We start from the raw sequence: 15,944 nt of genomic DNA, 5'->3' as shown, positions 1-15,944 counted from the left end.
AAATATTGAAGACATTCATGCGTCCCGTTCCTGGTGAGATACAACAGCGCAACCTGCAGGCTTTGCTAGCATCTGCATTTATAATCAAGCACGCATTTCTCTCCGTATTTCAGCATTTTTGTCCAACCCCTGTAGACCAGTGGCCACATGTCTGCAGTGTTGCCTCTAAACTGCTAAAGGCAAATGCTAGGATGCTTGTTCGATAGGGTCTCGTGTATTATTTCTTTGTCATATTCCAGCCGAAGCTTGCCCTCAGTCTCTAATCTTCCTCATTTCTTTCCACGCTCACCTCGCATGCGTGCGCGCTTACGTCATCCAGTTGGGAACGAGTGACGTGGCTTTCAACCGATTATTGAAATGGTGATAACATAGTAGAAATAGGTATGTGACTTACAAGAGCGCCTCTGTATCAGGTATGCAAAGCTGCTGTACTGTGACTGCATAAGCTATGACGTGTCAAGAGTACTGCCATATGATATAGGAACATATGAGAAGTCGTTCATAGACAGCGAATGTGAACGTATATGTTATGCACATGACTGTTTCTGGTTTCAGTTGGATTTGAAGCTATCATATGCTTCTGTGCTGGCCTAACCAATGGGTTATTTCAGCAGTGAGAATTGGCTCACAGTCAGTTCAAGCTCTGATTTACAATTCGTACAAGCTGTGCATACTGCTCATACCATCATTCAGTATACAGAGTGTTACAAAAAAGTACGGCCAAACTTTCAGGAAACAATCCTCACACACAAATAAAGAAAACATGTTATGTGGACATGTGTCCGGAAACGCTTAATTTACATGATGGAGCTCATTTTAGTTTCGTCAGTATGTACTGTAGTTCCTCGATTCACCGCCAGTTGGCCCAATTGAAGAAAGGTAATGTTGACTTCGGTGCTTGTGTTGACATACGACTCATTGCTCTACAGTACTAGCATCAAGCACATCAGTACGTAGCATCAACAGGTTAGTGTTCATCACGAACGTGGTTTTGCAGTCAGTGCAATGTTTACAAATGCGGAGTTGGCAGATGCCCATTTGATGTATGGATTAGCACGGGGCAATAGCCATGGCGCGGTACGTTTGTATCGAGACAGATTTCCAGAACGAAGGTGCCCCGACAGGAAGACGTTCGAAGCAATTGATCGGCGTCTTAGGGAGCACGGAACATTCCAGCCTGTGACTCGCGACTGGGGAAGACCTAGAACGACGAGGACACCTGCAATGGACGAGGCAATTCTTCGTGCAGTTGACGATAACCCTAATGTCAGCGTCAGAGAAGTTTCTGCTGTACGAGGTAACGTTGACCACGTCACTGTATGGAGAGTGCTACGGGAGAACCAGTTGTTTTCGTACCATATACAGCGTGTGCAGGCACTATCAGCAGCTGATTGGCCTCCACGGGTACACTTCTGCGAATGGTTCATCCAACAATGTGTCAATCCTCATTTCAGTGCAAATGTTCTCTTTACGGATGAGGCTTCATTGCAACGTGATCAAATTGTAAATTTTCACAATCAACATGTGTGGGCTGATGAGATTCTGCACGCAATTGTGCAATCACGTCATCAACACAGATTTTCTGTCAACGTTTGGGCAGGCATTGTTGGTGATGTCTTGATTGGGCCCCATGTTCTTCCACCTACGCTCAATGGAACACGTTATCATGATTTCATACGGGATACTCTACCTGTGCTGCTGGAACATGTGCCTTTACAAGTGCGACACAACATGTGGTTCGTGCACGATGGAGCTCCTGCACATTTCACTCGAAGTGTTCGTACGCTTCTCAACAACAGATTCGGTGACCGATGGATTGGTAGAGGCGGACCAATTCCATGGCCTCCACGCTCTCCTGACCTCAACCCTCTTGACTTTCATTTATGGGGGCATTTGAAAGTTCTTGTCTAGGCAACCGCGGTACCAAATGTAGAGACTCTTCGTGCTCGTATTGTGGACGGCTGTGATACAATACGCCATTCTCCAGGGCTGCATCAGCGCATTAGGGATTCCATGCGACGGAGGGTGGATGCATGTATCCTCGCTAACGGAGAACATTTTGAACATTTCCTGTAACAAAGTCACGCTGGTACGTTCTGTTGCTGTGTTTCCATTCCATAATTAATGTGATTTGAAGAGAAGTAATAAAATGAGCTCTAACATGGAAAGTAAGCTTTTCCGGACACATGTCCACATAACATATTTTCTTTCTTTGTGTGTGAGGAATGTTTCCTGAAAGTTTGGCCGTACCTTTTTGTAACACCCTGTATAAAAAGGTCACTTTTTAATTAACGTAGTTTAGGTTTCGTACTTAATTCTTTAATTACATTTGTAATAAATTTTGCAAGACACATACACTGAAGTGACAAAAGACGTGGACACCTCCTAATATCGTGTTGGACCTCCTTTTGTCCCGCATAGTGCTGCAACTCGACGTGGCATGGACTCAACACGTCGTTGGAAGTCCCCTGCAAAATATTGAGCCTTGCTGCCTCCGTAGCTGTCCACGATTGGGTAAGTGTTGCTGGTGCAGGTTTTGCACACGAATTCTCGATTATGTCCCATAAATGCGGGGAAATCTGGGTGGGAAAATCATTCGCTAGAACTGTCCAGAACGTTCTTCAAACCAACCGCGATCAATTGTGGTCCAGCACTCTCTTGACATTATGGATCTCTGAATACTGAATTCCTCAACGATTTCCGAAACAGAATGTCCGATAAATCTAATTCCAACTACCATTCGCGTTCAAAGTCGTGCAGTCATAATCACGTCAGAAACGCTATTGTGCGAATCACCTGAGTACAAATGACAGCTGAGCCAATGTACTGGACTTTTATACCTTGTGCATGTGATACTGCTGCCGTCTGTATATCTGCATATCGCTATCCCCAGAGATAAGCTCAGCCGAAATTTTTGAGAAGAACCTGACGGTGTGCCGAAAGGATAGGCTAAACACGGTTGGCGGTGGCGTGTTTGTTGCTGTTAGAAGAACTTTATCTTGTCGTGAAATTGAAGTAGATAGTTCCTGTGAGTTAGTATGGGCAGAAGTCATTGTTGGCAACCGGAATAAAGAAATAAACGGATCCTTTTTCCGACCTCCCAATTCAGATGATACAATTGCCGAAAGGTTCAAAGAAAACTTGAGTTTGGTTTCAAACGCGTACCCGACCCATATAATTGCAGTTGGTGGTGACTTTAATTTACACTCGATATGCTGGCGAAAATATATGTTTAATTCCGGAAGTACGCATAAAACATCATTAGAAATTGTGTTAAACGCATTATCTGAAAATTATTTCCAGCAGTTGGTTCATGAGCCCACGTGAATAGTAAACGGTTCTGAAAACACTTGACTTCTTAGCAACAAATAATCCTGAGTTAATGACGAGCATCAAAACGGATACAGGGATTAGTGAACAAAGACTTATCGTAGCGAGATTGAATATTGCAACGCCCAAATCCAAAAATAAACGAAAAATATATCTATTCAAGAAAACAGAACGCCTTCCTGAGAGACAATCTCCACTCCTTCCAAATTAACAATATAAGTTTAGACCAGATGTGGCTTGAATTCAAGGAAATAGTATCGGTAGCTATTGAGAAACTTACAGCAAGTAAATTAAAAAACGACGAAGCTGATCTTCCTTGGTACACAAAACGAGCCGGAACACTGTTACAGAAACAAAGAAATAACAAGCCAAATTTAAACAGACGAAAAATCTTCAAGATTGGCAATCTTTTATAGAAGCTCGAAATTTAGCACGGACTTCAATGCGAGATGCTTCTAATAGTTTCCACAACGAAACTTTGACTCGAAAACTGCCAGAAAGTCCAAAGAAATTCTGGTGATATGTGAAGTATGCTAGCGGCAAGACATAATCAATGCCCTTTTCCGCGACAGCAATGGGAACACTGTCGAGGTTGCAGCTTATAAATCCACTAAGTCATTAACGAATTACGTGAATTACCCTTCGCTGTGACAAATTCGTTATAATTACTTTATCTTTAGATGGTTCTCCAGCCAGGATGAGTTTTAGTGTTCTTTCAATTTAATTTCAAGAAATGGTTCAAATGGCTCTGAGCACTATGGGACTCAACTTCTGAGGTCATTAGTCCCCTAGAACTTAGAACTAGTTAAACCTAACTAACCTAAGGACATCACACACATCCATGCCCGAGGCGGGATTTGAACCTGCGACCGTAGCGGTCTCGCGGTTCCAGACTGCAGCGCCTAAAACCGCACGGCCACTTCGGCCGGCATTTAATTTCAAACCTTGTCAGATATTTCGTGTGATCCTATACTCCTTAGTAGACGGCAGTGTGCGTGTGTATCAAAATAATCTAGAAACTCTAGAAACAGATTCAACCTGGGTATCATTGTATGATTAGCCCGTGTTGGTCAGCATGTGATCGTAATTTCAGGAAATTGTCTTGGCTCCTGTCATGGTGATTTTTTGTAAGGTAGATTATAACATTTGAATTCAGAACAATGGAATTCCTCGACAAATAAAAGTGAATGGTGTAGAACGGTGGTATTAAGGATCAATTCTCATATTTTTTTTACATACAGACCCCACATGTTTTACACAAGCGATCTCAGATAATTTTTGGTCGAGAACGTAGCTAGTTCGCTCGCGAACCTCACAGCGCTTCTATCAGTACTGAATCTGTAATGTGTTTTAGCGATTTCAGTTTTTTTTATTTTAGTTAGATATTTAGTTTTTTAAAACACAGCTAATAGGTTCCAAACTGTGACTCGGAGGAATCCTCAGAAGATTTAGTCGATACACAAAGTAAGTAGCTTACAAAAGCCTCGTTTGATCTATACTTGAATATTAATCGTCAAGACTTCTTGTCAGATAGGACAGATAGAGGAAATACAGAAGATCCAAAAAAACGGCGGTGCATATCGTCACAGTTTCGTTTAGAAAGAGCGAAAGAGGCATGCCGATGCTCACAAAACGCCAGTGACAGAAGCTGCAAGAGAGGCGTCGGGAATTACGGTGTGGCACACTACTAAAATTCTGAGAACGTACTTTGCTAAAAGAGTCACTATACACAGGGTGAACCAGAACTCCACCGAGAAACTCTCAGAGGCTTTTCAGAGATACCTTCTGAGTGTTTTAGCATCAGTGTCTCATGGACTCCGGCGTCTCATTATAGAGTTATTGCCTTTCATTTGGTTTCTTGCTCAAATTAGTTTTGTATCGGTATTGCGCTGCAAATATCTGCGCAACAGTGAGAATATCGACGGTATGCGCTGTGAATCTTGTTTAAGAACAAATTTGTTCATTTCACTCACGGTTGTTGCTGTTGACAACAGTTAAGCCAGTTTTCCTCTTTACCCTCAAGCTTGCATTCAGAACTGCTTAGGCTTGTTTTTGTAACAATCGTAATAGTGCATTTGCTGTAAAGGATAGTGGTATGAATACTGGCGAAAGTAAGGCTGTGAGCACGTTTCGTGAGTCGCACTTTGATAACTCAATCGGTAGAGCATTTGCCCGCGAATGGCAGAGGTCCGGATTTCGAGTCTTGGTCCGGCATACAGTTTTCATCTGCCAGAAGTTTCAGTACGAATGATTTTACTGATGAAGAGGTGGCTGACATTCACCTCTCGCAAGGGGTTCACTAGATGCACTGAAAGAGCTGCACAACGACACTATGCTGAACTGTTTCCGCGGTGAAAGTTCAGTTTCTGTAAATACGTGTCTACTAGAAGATGGCTCCCTCCATGTTACAATGGATTATTACTTGTAGGGGTTTTCACTCTTTTGCAGATATTTTTAGAGAAATGTTTTTAACTGAGGTAACACATCGAATAAATCATAATGATATTATCACTCTGTAATTTGCCGCCGCAGACCGTGGTGTCCTTATACCAAAATACTCTGGAACTATTATTGAACAACTTCGAAAGTTTGTCGGTGGAATTCTGGTTCATCCTGAACATTACTTCCTTAAATCAGTATGTCACGAGAAGACTATGAAAGTAAAGTTAGAGAGACTGTAGCTCACACGAAGGCTTACTAGCAATCGTTCCTGCCACACAGCTTTCGTGACTGCCGCCGTTGGATAAGCAGCTGCAGCAGCAAGTCGTATACTCCTAGCTCACTCATTTGTTACATAGTTTAATTCTTAATTTCTTTGCGTGTTTTTGGTACTTGCATTGTTTAATTCATAAATTTCGAGCGTATTATAGTATTTGAGAGTTGTAGCATCGCGTTTTAGTACCTGAATAGTGTAAATTCGCGTAGTCGTTTGTCTACTGTTTTGTTTTGAACGGCCAGTGTCGGTTGGTCGCAGTCAGTGTGCTCCCTGCCGCCGTTGGATAAGCAGCTGAGCAGCAAGTCGTATACTCCTAGCTCACTCATTTGTTACATAGTTTAATTCTTAATTTCTTTGCGTGTTTTTGGTTCTTGCATTGTTTAATTCATAAATTTCGGGCGTATTATAGTATTTGAGAGTGTAGCATCGTGTTTTAGTACCTGAATAGTGTAATTTCGCTTAGTCTCCTTCCGCCGCCGAGCAGTGTCAGCAGTGCGCAAGTAGCAGCATTACTGCATTTACTAGGCAATCTTGTATTTTAATAACCGTTTAAATTTTGTCGATTTGTTTGCGCTCTCTGTAGATTAGTTCAGACGTTCTTAGCAAAACAGTTTTTAGCATGGATAGGGACTGCAACTGCTGTGTTCGGATGCAGGCTGAGTTGGCATCCCTTCGCTCCCAGCTTCAGGCAGTGTTGGCTTCGGTCACACAGCTTGAGGCTGTTGCCAATGGGCATCACTGTGGGGGTCGGGATGGGGGTTTGTCGGGGACGGCCAGCTCGTCCCACGCATCCCCTGATCGGACTACGACTGTGGTTGCCCGGGATACTGCCCGCATTGAGGCTGATCCCTCACCTGTGGTAGAGTGGGAGGTCGTTTCAAGGTGTGGCAGGGGGCGAAAGACATTCCGGAGGGCTGAACGGAAAGCCTCTCCAGTTTGTCTGACGAACCGGTTTCAGGCTCTGTCTCAGGCTGATACTGATCTTCGGCCTGACATGGCTGCTTGTCCTGTTCCAGAGGTTGCCCCTCAGTCTGCAAGATCCGGGCAGTCGCAGAGGGTGGGCTTACTGGTAGTTGGGAGCTCCAACGTCAGGCGCGTAATGGGGCCCCTTAGGGAAATGGCAGCAAGAGAGGGGAAGAAAACCAATGTGCACTCCGTGTGCATACCGGGGGGAGTCATTCCAGATGTGGAAAGGGTCCTTCCGGATGCCATGAAGGGTACAGGGTGCACCCATCTGCAGGTGGTCGCTCATGTCGGCACCAATGATGTGTGTCGCTATGGATCGGAGGAAATCCTCTCTGGCTTCCGGCGGCTATCTGATTTGGTGAAGACTGCCAGTCTCGCTAGCGGGATGAAAGCAGAGCTCAGCATCTGCAGCATCGTCGACAGGACTGACTGCGGACCTTTGGTACAGAGCCGAGTGGAGGGTCTGAATCAGAGGCTGAGACGGTTCTGCGACCGTGTGGGCTGCAGATTCCTCGACTTGCGCCATAGGGTGGTGGGGTTTCGGGTTCCGCTGGATAGGTCAGGAGTCCACTACACGCAACAAGCGGCTACACGGGTAGCAGGGGTTGTGTGGCGTGGGCTGGGCGGTTTTTTAGATTAGATGGCCTTGGGCAAGTACAGAAAGGGCAACAGCCTCAACGGGTGCGGGGCAAAGTCAGGACATGCGGGGACCAAGCAGCAATCGGTATTGTAGTTGTCAACTGTCGAAGCTGCGTTGGTAAAGTACCGGAACTTCAAGCGCTGATAGAAAGCACCGAAGCTGAAATCGTTATAGGTACAGAAAGCTGGCTTAAGCCAGAGATAAATTCTGCCGAAATTTTTACAAAGGTACAGACGGTGTTTAGAAAGGATAGATTGCATGCAACCGGTGGTGGAGTGTTCATCGCTGTTAGTAGTAGTTTATCCTGTAGTGAAGTAGAAGTGGATAGTTCCTGCGAATTATTATGGGTGGAGGTTACACTAAACAACCGAACTAGGTTAATAATTGGCTCCTTTTACCGACCTCCCGACTCAGCAGCATTAGTGGCAGAACAACTGAGAGAAAATTTGGAATACATTTCACATAAATTTTCTCAGCATGTTATAGTCTTAGGTGGAGATTTCAATTTACCAGATATAGACTGGGACACTCAGATGTTTAGGACGGGTGGTAGGGACAGAGCATCGAGTGACATTATACTGAGTGCACTATCCGAAAATTACCTCGAGCAATTAAACAGAGAACCGACTCGTGGAGATAACATATTGGACTTACTGATAACAAACAGACCCGAACTTTTCGAATCTGTATGTACAGAACAGGGAATCAGTGATCATAAGGCCGTTGCAGCATTCCTGAATATGGAAGTTAATAGGAATATAAAAAAAGGGAGGAAGGTTTATCTGTTTAGCAAGAGTAATAGAAGGCAGATTTCAGACTACCTAACAGATCAAAACGAAAATTTCTGTTCCGACACTGACAATGTTGAGTGTTTATGGAAAAAGTTCAAGGCAATCGTAAAATGCGTTTTAGACAGGTACGTGCCGAGTAAAACTGTGAGGGACGGGAAAAACCCACCGTGGTACAACAACAATGTTAGGAAACTACTGCGAAAGCAAAGAGAGCTCCACTCCAAGTTTAAACGCAGCCAAAACCTCTCAGACAAACAGAAGCTAAACGATGTCAAAGTTAGCGTAAAGAGGGCTATGCGTGAAGCGTTCATTGAATTCGAAAGTAAAATTCTATGTACCGACTTGACAGAAAATCCTAGGAAGTTCTGGTCTTACGTTAAATCAGTAAGTGGCTCGAAACAGCATATCCAGACACTACGGGATGATGATGGCATTGAAACAGAGGATGACACGCGTAAAGCTGAAATACTAAACACCTTTTTCCAAAGCTGTTTCACAGAGGAAGACCGCACTGCAGTTCCTTCTCTAAATCCTCGCACAAACGAAAAAATGGCTGACATCGAAATAAGTGTCCAAGGAATAGAAAAGCAACTGGAATCACTCAATAGAGGAAAGTCCACTGGACCTGACGGGATACCAATTCGATTCTACACAGAGTACGCGAAAGAACTTGCCCCCCTTCTAACAGCCGTGTACCGCAAGTCTCTAGAGGAACGGAGGGTTCCAAATGATTGGAAAAGAGCACAGATAGTCCCAGTCTTCAAGAAGGGTCGTCGAGCAGATGCGCAAAACTATAGACCTATATCTCTTACGTCGATCTCTTGTAGAATTTTAGAACATGTTTTTTGCTCGCGTATCATGTCATTTCTGGAAACCCAGAATCTACTATGTAGGAATCAACATGGATTCCGGAAACAGCGATCGTGTGAGACCCAACTCGCCTTATTTGTTCATGAGACCCAGAAAATATTAGATACAGGCTCCCAGGTAGATGCTATTTTTCTTGACTTCCGGAAGGCGTTCGATACAGTTCCGCACTGTCGCCTGATAAACAAAGTAAGAGCCTACGGAATATCAGACCAGCTGTGTGGCTGGATTGAAGAGTTTTTAGCAAACAGAACACAGCATGTTGTTATCAATGGAGAGACGTCTACAGACGTTAAAGTAACCTCTGGCGTGCCACAGGGGAGTGTTATGGGACCATTGCTTTTCACAATATATATAAATGACTTAGTAGATAGTGTCGGAAGTTCCATGCGGCTTTTCGCGGATGATGCTGTAGTATACAGAGAAGTTGCTGCATTAGAAAATTGTAGCGAAATACAGGAAGATCTGCAGCGGATAGGCACTTGGTGCAGGGAGTGGCAACTGACCGTTAACATAGACAAATGTAATGTATTGCGAATACATAGAAAGAAGGATCCTTTATTGTATGATTATATGATAGCGGAACAAACACTGGTAGCAGTTACTTCTGTAAAATATCTGGGAGTATGCGTGCGGAACGATTTGAAGTGGAATGATCATATAAAACTAATTGTTGGTAAGGCGGGTACCAGGTTGAGATTCATTGGGAGAGTGCTTAGAAAATGTAGTCCATCAACAAAGGAGGTGGCTTACAAAACACTCGTTCGACCTATACTTGAGTATTGCTCATCAGTGTGGGATCCGTACCAGGTCGGGTTGACGGAGGAGATAGAGAAGATCCAAAGAAGAGCGGCGCGTTTCGTCACTGGGTTATTTGGTAACCGTGATAGCGTTACGGAGATGTTTAATAAACTCAAGTGGCAGACTCTGCAAGAGAGGCGCTCTGCATCGCGGTGTAGCTTGCTCGCCAGGTTTCGAGAGGGTGCGTTTCTGGATGAGGTATCGAATATATTGCTTCCCCCTACTTATACTTCCCGAGGAGATCACGAATGTAAAATTAGAGAGATTAGAGCGCGCACGGAGGCTTTCAGACAGTCGTTCTTCCCGCGAACCATACGCGACTGGAACAGGAAAGGGAGGTAATGACAGTGGCACGTAAAGTGCCCTCCGCCACACACCGTTGGGTGGCTTGCGGAGTATCAATGTAGATGTAGATGTAGATGTAGACCAGGAAAGGGGGAACTGGCAATGATACATAAAATATTCTCCACCACACTCCATAAAGTGACTTGAAGAGCATACCTGTAGACGCAGAAAAATATCATGTATTAGCAGTTTCCACGTATTACCAGTATTGGGGAAGGTCCTGCAATAACACATTGCCACGGTAGTTAGTGAAGACAACACGCATTGTCTGACATGCAGCTGGGAGCGTTTTAATTCACATGTTCCTGTCTGCAAACTTATGATTTACTTTGTAACTCTGTCTTAGTTAATGTTTCCTAAGAAGCTTCCTCATAGTGTTTGAGTACGAAATGGCATCTCAACGGTCTACTAGACGTGTACTTTTCTAGCGTTTGGTCGACGTTTTCGTTGCAGCGCAGGAAATTTGAACAAACGGGCAAGGTATTTGCTCCTCAAAATATCCATTAGAGAATACCATAGCCGCTCCACATCTACGTATTATCTGTGTAACTATTTCGACCGGGAGAATTGGGGCGTTAGTTCAAATGGTTCAAATGGCTCTGAGCACTATGGGACTTAACTTCTGAGGTCATCAGTTCCCTAGAACTTAGAACTACTTAAATCTAACTATCCTACGGACATCACACACATCCATGCCCGAGGCAGGATTCGAACCTGCAACCGTAGCGGTCGCGCGGTTCCAGACTGAAGCGCCTAGAACCGCTCGGCCACTTCGGCCGGCGGCACGTTAATTCTCTTCCGTAAAATGAGTGCGTCGACAATCATGGGCAGGCAACCCACATTACGTGACTGCATGGCGGGCTGCGCGCAGCATAACAAGCGGAACTCCCTTACGCGGAGAGAATCACCAAACACTGATGTGCACGAGGTACGAGGCACTGACGTTGTCACACACACAGAATCCTTCCTTGTCGACGAATAATTGGCCACAACTGCCAAGATATCGCAAATCGAAAGAAATAAGAACTTAATGTTTCAAACGTTTTACACTTCTAGAATGTAACTTCAGTTGCAGTCAAATTGAAATGGCTCTGAGCACTATGGGACTCAACTTCTGAGGTCATCAGTCCCCTAGAACTTAGAACTAGTTAAACCTAACTAACCTAAGGACATCACACACATCCATGCCCGAGGCAGGATTCGAACCTGCGACCGTAGCGGTCGAGCGGTTCCAGACTGTTGCGCCTAGAACCGCTCGGCCACCAATGCCGGCCAGTTGCAGTCGATGGAAGTGTTTTAAAACCATTTGCGTTTACTGCGCGAGTAGATAACCTTGTGGATAACATCGGAAGCCCAGTGCTGTTGTGTATAGAGAAGTAGCACATCTAGAAAATTATAGCGACTTGCAAGAAAACCTACAGTCGATGTACACGTGGTGCAAGAATTGACAATTGACCATAAACATAAAAAATTAACGCATTGCGCATAAAAAGGCGGAAATGCCTATTACTGTGTAATTACGCGTTAAGTATCTGGAACTATTTGTATGGATCGATTTAAAGGGGAACGGTCACATGAAACTAATCGCACGAAAGTAAGGTGCCAGACACATTTACTGGATAAATCCTGAGATTGTATAGTCCATCGTCGAAGAAGATAGCTAAAGAAATACTCATTCAAGAAAGAGCAGCGTGTTTTGTTACAGGTTCGTTTAGTAAGCGAGGAAGCGTCTCTCTGAGATGCTCCCCCAACTCAAGTGCAGAGAGTACAAGAGAACACTGTACGTCACGATGTGGATTACTGTTAAAATTACGAGATAGTACGTTCCTGGAAGAGTCAGACAGTATACTGCTACCTTCTAAGAATAGTTCGCGAAAAGATCATGAAGAAAAAATTAGAGAGATTGGAGCTTTCACAGAAGGTTACCAACCAAAGTTCTCCCGGCGTACCAATCGCTGCTGGTACAGAAAGGGAGATATGATAGTATTACACAGAGTACATTCCGCCACACAGCATTAGGTGACTTGCAAAGTATAGATGCAGATGTAGAATTCTGGGAGTGTTGTAAGTGGACTAAGGAACATGATTTCGTTAACAACACTGAAATGTTTTATTATCTGTTTGATACTCGTAGAATACAAGCTAGAGGAAACAATTACAAAAATTTGACCACTGGGAAGAACAGTGGGTTCGCGATGTGCTGTGATATGCTGAAGCGAGGACTCTGAGTATAAACGTAAAATGTAAAATGTGTTTTCACCTTATAAACGTTTCACAGCTGACTTGGACCTTCAGTACTCTCTGTAACTGAAATACACTGCTGAGCCAAAGAAACTGGTACAGCCGCCTAATATCGTGTAGGGCCCCCGCCAGCACGCAGAAGTGCCGCAACAAGACGTGGGATGCACTCGACTAATGTCTGAAGTAGTGCTAGAGGGAACTGACACCATGAATCCTGCAGGGCTGTCCATAAATCCGTAAGAGTACGAGGGGGTGGAAACCTCTTCTGAACAGCACGTTGCAAGGCGTGCCACATATGTTCAAGCGCAAGTGCTTCAACTCAGAGGGGTATTCCTGGAGACAGTCTGTAGCAATTCTGGACGCGTGGGGTGTCGCATTGTCCTGCTGGCATTGCCCAAGTCCGTCGCAATGCACAATGGATATGATCAGGTAGGATGCTTACGTACGTGTCATCTGTCAGAGTCGTACCCAGACGTAGCAGGGGTCCCACATCACCCCGACTGCACGGCCCCAACACCGTTACAGAGCCTCCATCGGTGTGAACCCTGCTGACACGCAGAGTCCATGGATTCATGGGCCTGGAGGTGTTGCTAGCTGCTGGACGCGAAAACACCGATTTGTAAAATTTATGTGACGTCATGAGGTCGGAAAAAACAGAGAAGTTTTTAGAAGAGGTGGGAGTTTCTTAACGTGACACACATTCTTGGCGGGATATTTTGCTGAAGAAGCAGTTACGTCATTGTTGGGCAGAGAGTTTTGCAGCTAAATGGCTAACATGGTCCACAATTAGTTGCAGGTTGCCCATCTAAAAGCTTCCAGGGCGAACAAAAATTACACTCTCGGTGCGTCATACAATTAGTGACCGAATTTAAAAATTTAAAATGCTGTCACAATCTACTCATTAAGAGGTGTAATTTTATGTTTATGGGTTAATACAGTAAGACAGTTATAGTTAGAACTGTGTATACGTCCTGAGACGCGTTACTCACCGCACAGAAATACCCAGAATATACTCATCCATTATTTGAGAATTAGAGCACTTTGTGACTTGTAACACATACTTTCAAACCTTTATGAAACTTTTTGTGATTGAGAACCTCCACAAAATGATGAAAGGCAAAAGACTGCCACTTTCTACATTATCGCTGTTCGCACACTGAAACTGCAACATCAATGATGACGTTTTAATTTATTGCTTCTTCACTCTAACTTTATGCGCAACATATTTTGCAGTTACTATCCACATGTATCAATGAATGTACCTGCAAAATTACGTCATCGTAAACACCACAATTCAGAAACCGTCATAACTCTTTACATGAATGAAGAACTAGTTTTTACTGAAAACGGAATGCAAATTATCTACACTATACTCATCCAGTGTTTGATACTGCAACATCAATGATGACGTTTTAATTTATTGCTTCTTCACTCTAACTTTATGCGCAACATATTTTGCAGTTACTATCCACATGTATCAATGAATGTACCTGCAAAATTACGTCATCGTAAACACCACAATTCAGAAACCGTCATAACTCTTTACATGAATGAAGAACTAGTTTTTACTGAAAACGGAATGCAAATTATCTACACTATACTCATCCAGTGTTTGATAATTAGAGCAGTTAATGACTTCCAACAGTCTTCAAACACAATTTCAAACATTTGTGAACATTTTTCTCTTATCTGTTCAGCATAAATATTTAACACATTAACGCATTTGTACAGGAATCAAACGCTTCAAGCTGTGTTATACATGGGAATTCGATTCTATAAACAATCGGGGGTGGACTTTACTGGTACTTCCAGTGATCGGCCTCGTGCTGGAATGTCATTTACGTCACGAATTTCTGTGTTGTTCCGCTCCAGTTTAAATACGCATATTGTTGGTGGGATACAACTTATTTTCGTGAGGCTCAAAGATCGCTCAACTTACAGACACGAATGTTACAATTCTCTTTAAGACTAGTGTTATCTGAAGTCAGCCTTCACGAACGAGCTTACCCTATAAAAATTTTCTCAGTTTCTCTGATTTTTGTTCTTAGATCATTTCAGTATTTGAAAAGGCGTTTTATATGCTGACCACTATCACGAAGTTGCCCGAATCCGTAGCTGACAGATCAGCGCCTCTGATGGCCATACGGAGGACACGGGTTCGATTCTCGGCACTGCCGGGAATTTTTTCTTGTTGGTAAGACTCGGCCTCCTGAGACCAGTTCAGGAGTGACTTGATTGAGAATCAGTGGCTCCAGCTCACGAAAACCGCCAAAGGCCGGAAGACTGCTGTGCCGACCCTGCGCCCCTTCGAAACGCACCCAATGAGGTCATTGGCGGAGGATGACACGGCGGTCGCTAAATACCGCTGTGGCCGCCAAGACCCGTGGACAAAGTTTTTACTATCAAGCAATAATTAATATGCAATTTGTTTGTATTCTTATGAGTTACAAGTGGGCCTTACAATTTATACAAAATTCCTAAATGTGTTTACATACAAATTTGTTGAATTTTTTAAAAGTTATTACGATCTTTGTGTAGCTGTGCATAATAAATTTCATGCTAACATGTAATTGCCGGAAATGCTTCAAATACACAGTTTCAGAAAATGCTTTCGAATCCATTCTGTAATGTGTAAGGCTGCTAGATTAGTTACACAGGATGATTCTGCGATAATTTACAAACACTCAGCGGATGGTGGAGAAGGTTAAATGTATCAATTTAAGTTCAGGGATCCTGATCCGGAAACGGTCAAGTTGAAAGCTACAAGCGAAAATCATTCTGATACTTTTGACAGTGGAATGCATGCGCCGGAACTCTTGTTGCTTAGATTGAAGCGTTGGCAATTTCCAGAGCTGGTAGCGTGGAGCAAAAGAAGAAAAAAAATCCAGTTCACATGAGCTCTAAAATGGATACCTTAACAGCTATGAGCACTTGACACTATGAAACACATATATTTCTGCTACAAGCTCTTTGGTTTCTATGTTATTGAGGATGTAGTATGGACCAAAACAGGAAAATTAAATATGGGCACTAATACCGAGTGATCAAAAAGTTAGTATAAATTTGAAAACTGAATAAATCACGGAATAATGTAAATAGAGAGGTACAAATTGACACACATGCTTGAAATGACATGGGGTTTTATTAGAACCAAAAAAATACAAAAGTTCAAAAAATGCCCGACAGATGGCGCTTCATCTGATCGGCATAGCAATAATTAGCATAACAAAGTAACACAAAGCAAAGA

This window comes from Schistocerca serialis, chromosome 2 (assembly GCF_023864345.2).
Source record: "Schistocerca serialis cubense isolate TAMUIC-IGC-003099 chromosome 2, iqSchSeri2.2, whole genome shotgun sequence".
Classification (NCBI taxonomy): domain Eukaryota; kingdom Metazoa; phylum Arthropoda; class Insecta; order Orthoptera; family Acrididae; genus Schistocerca; species Schistocerca serialis.
The sequence above is the reverse complement of the archived record's forward strand: the minus strand, read 5'-3'. Positions refer to the sequence as shown.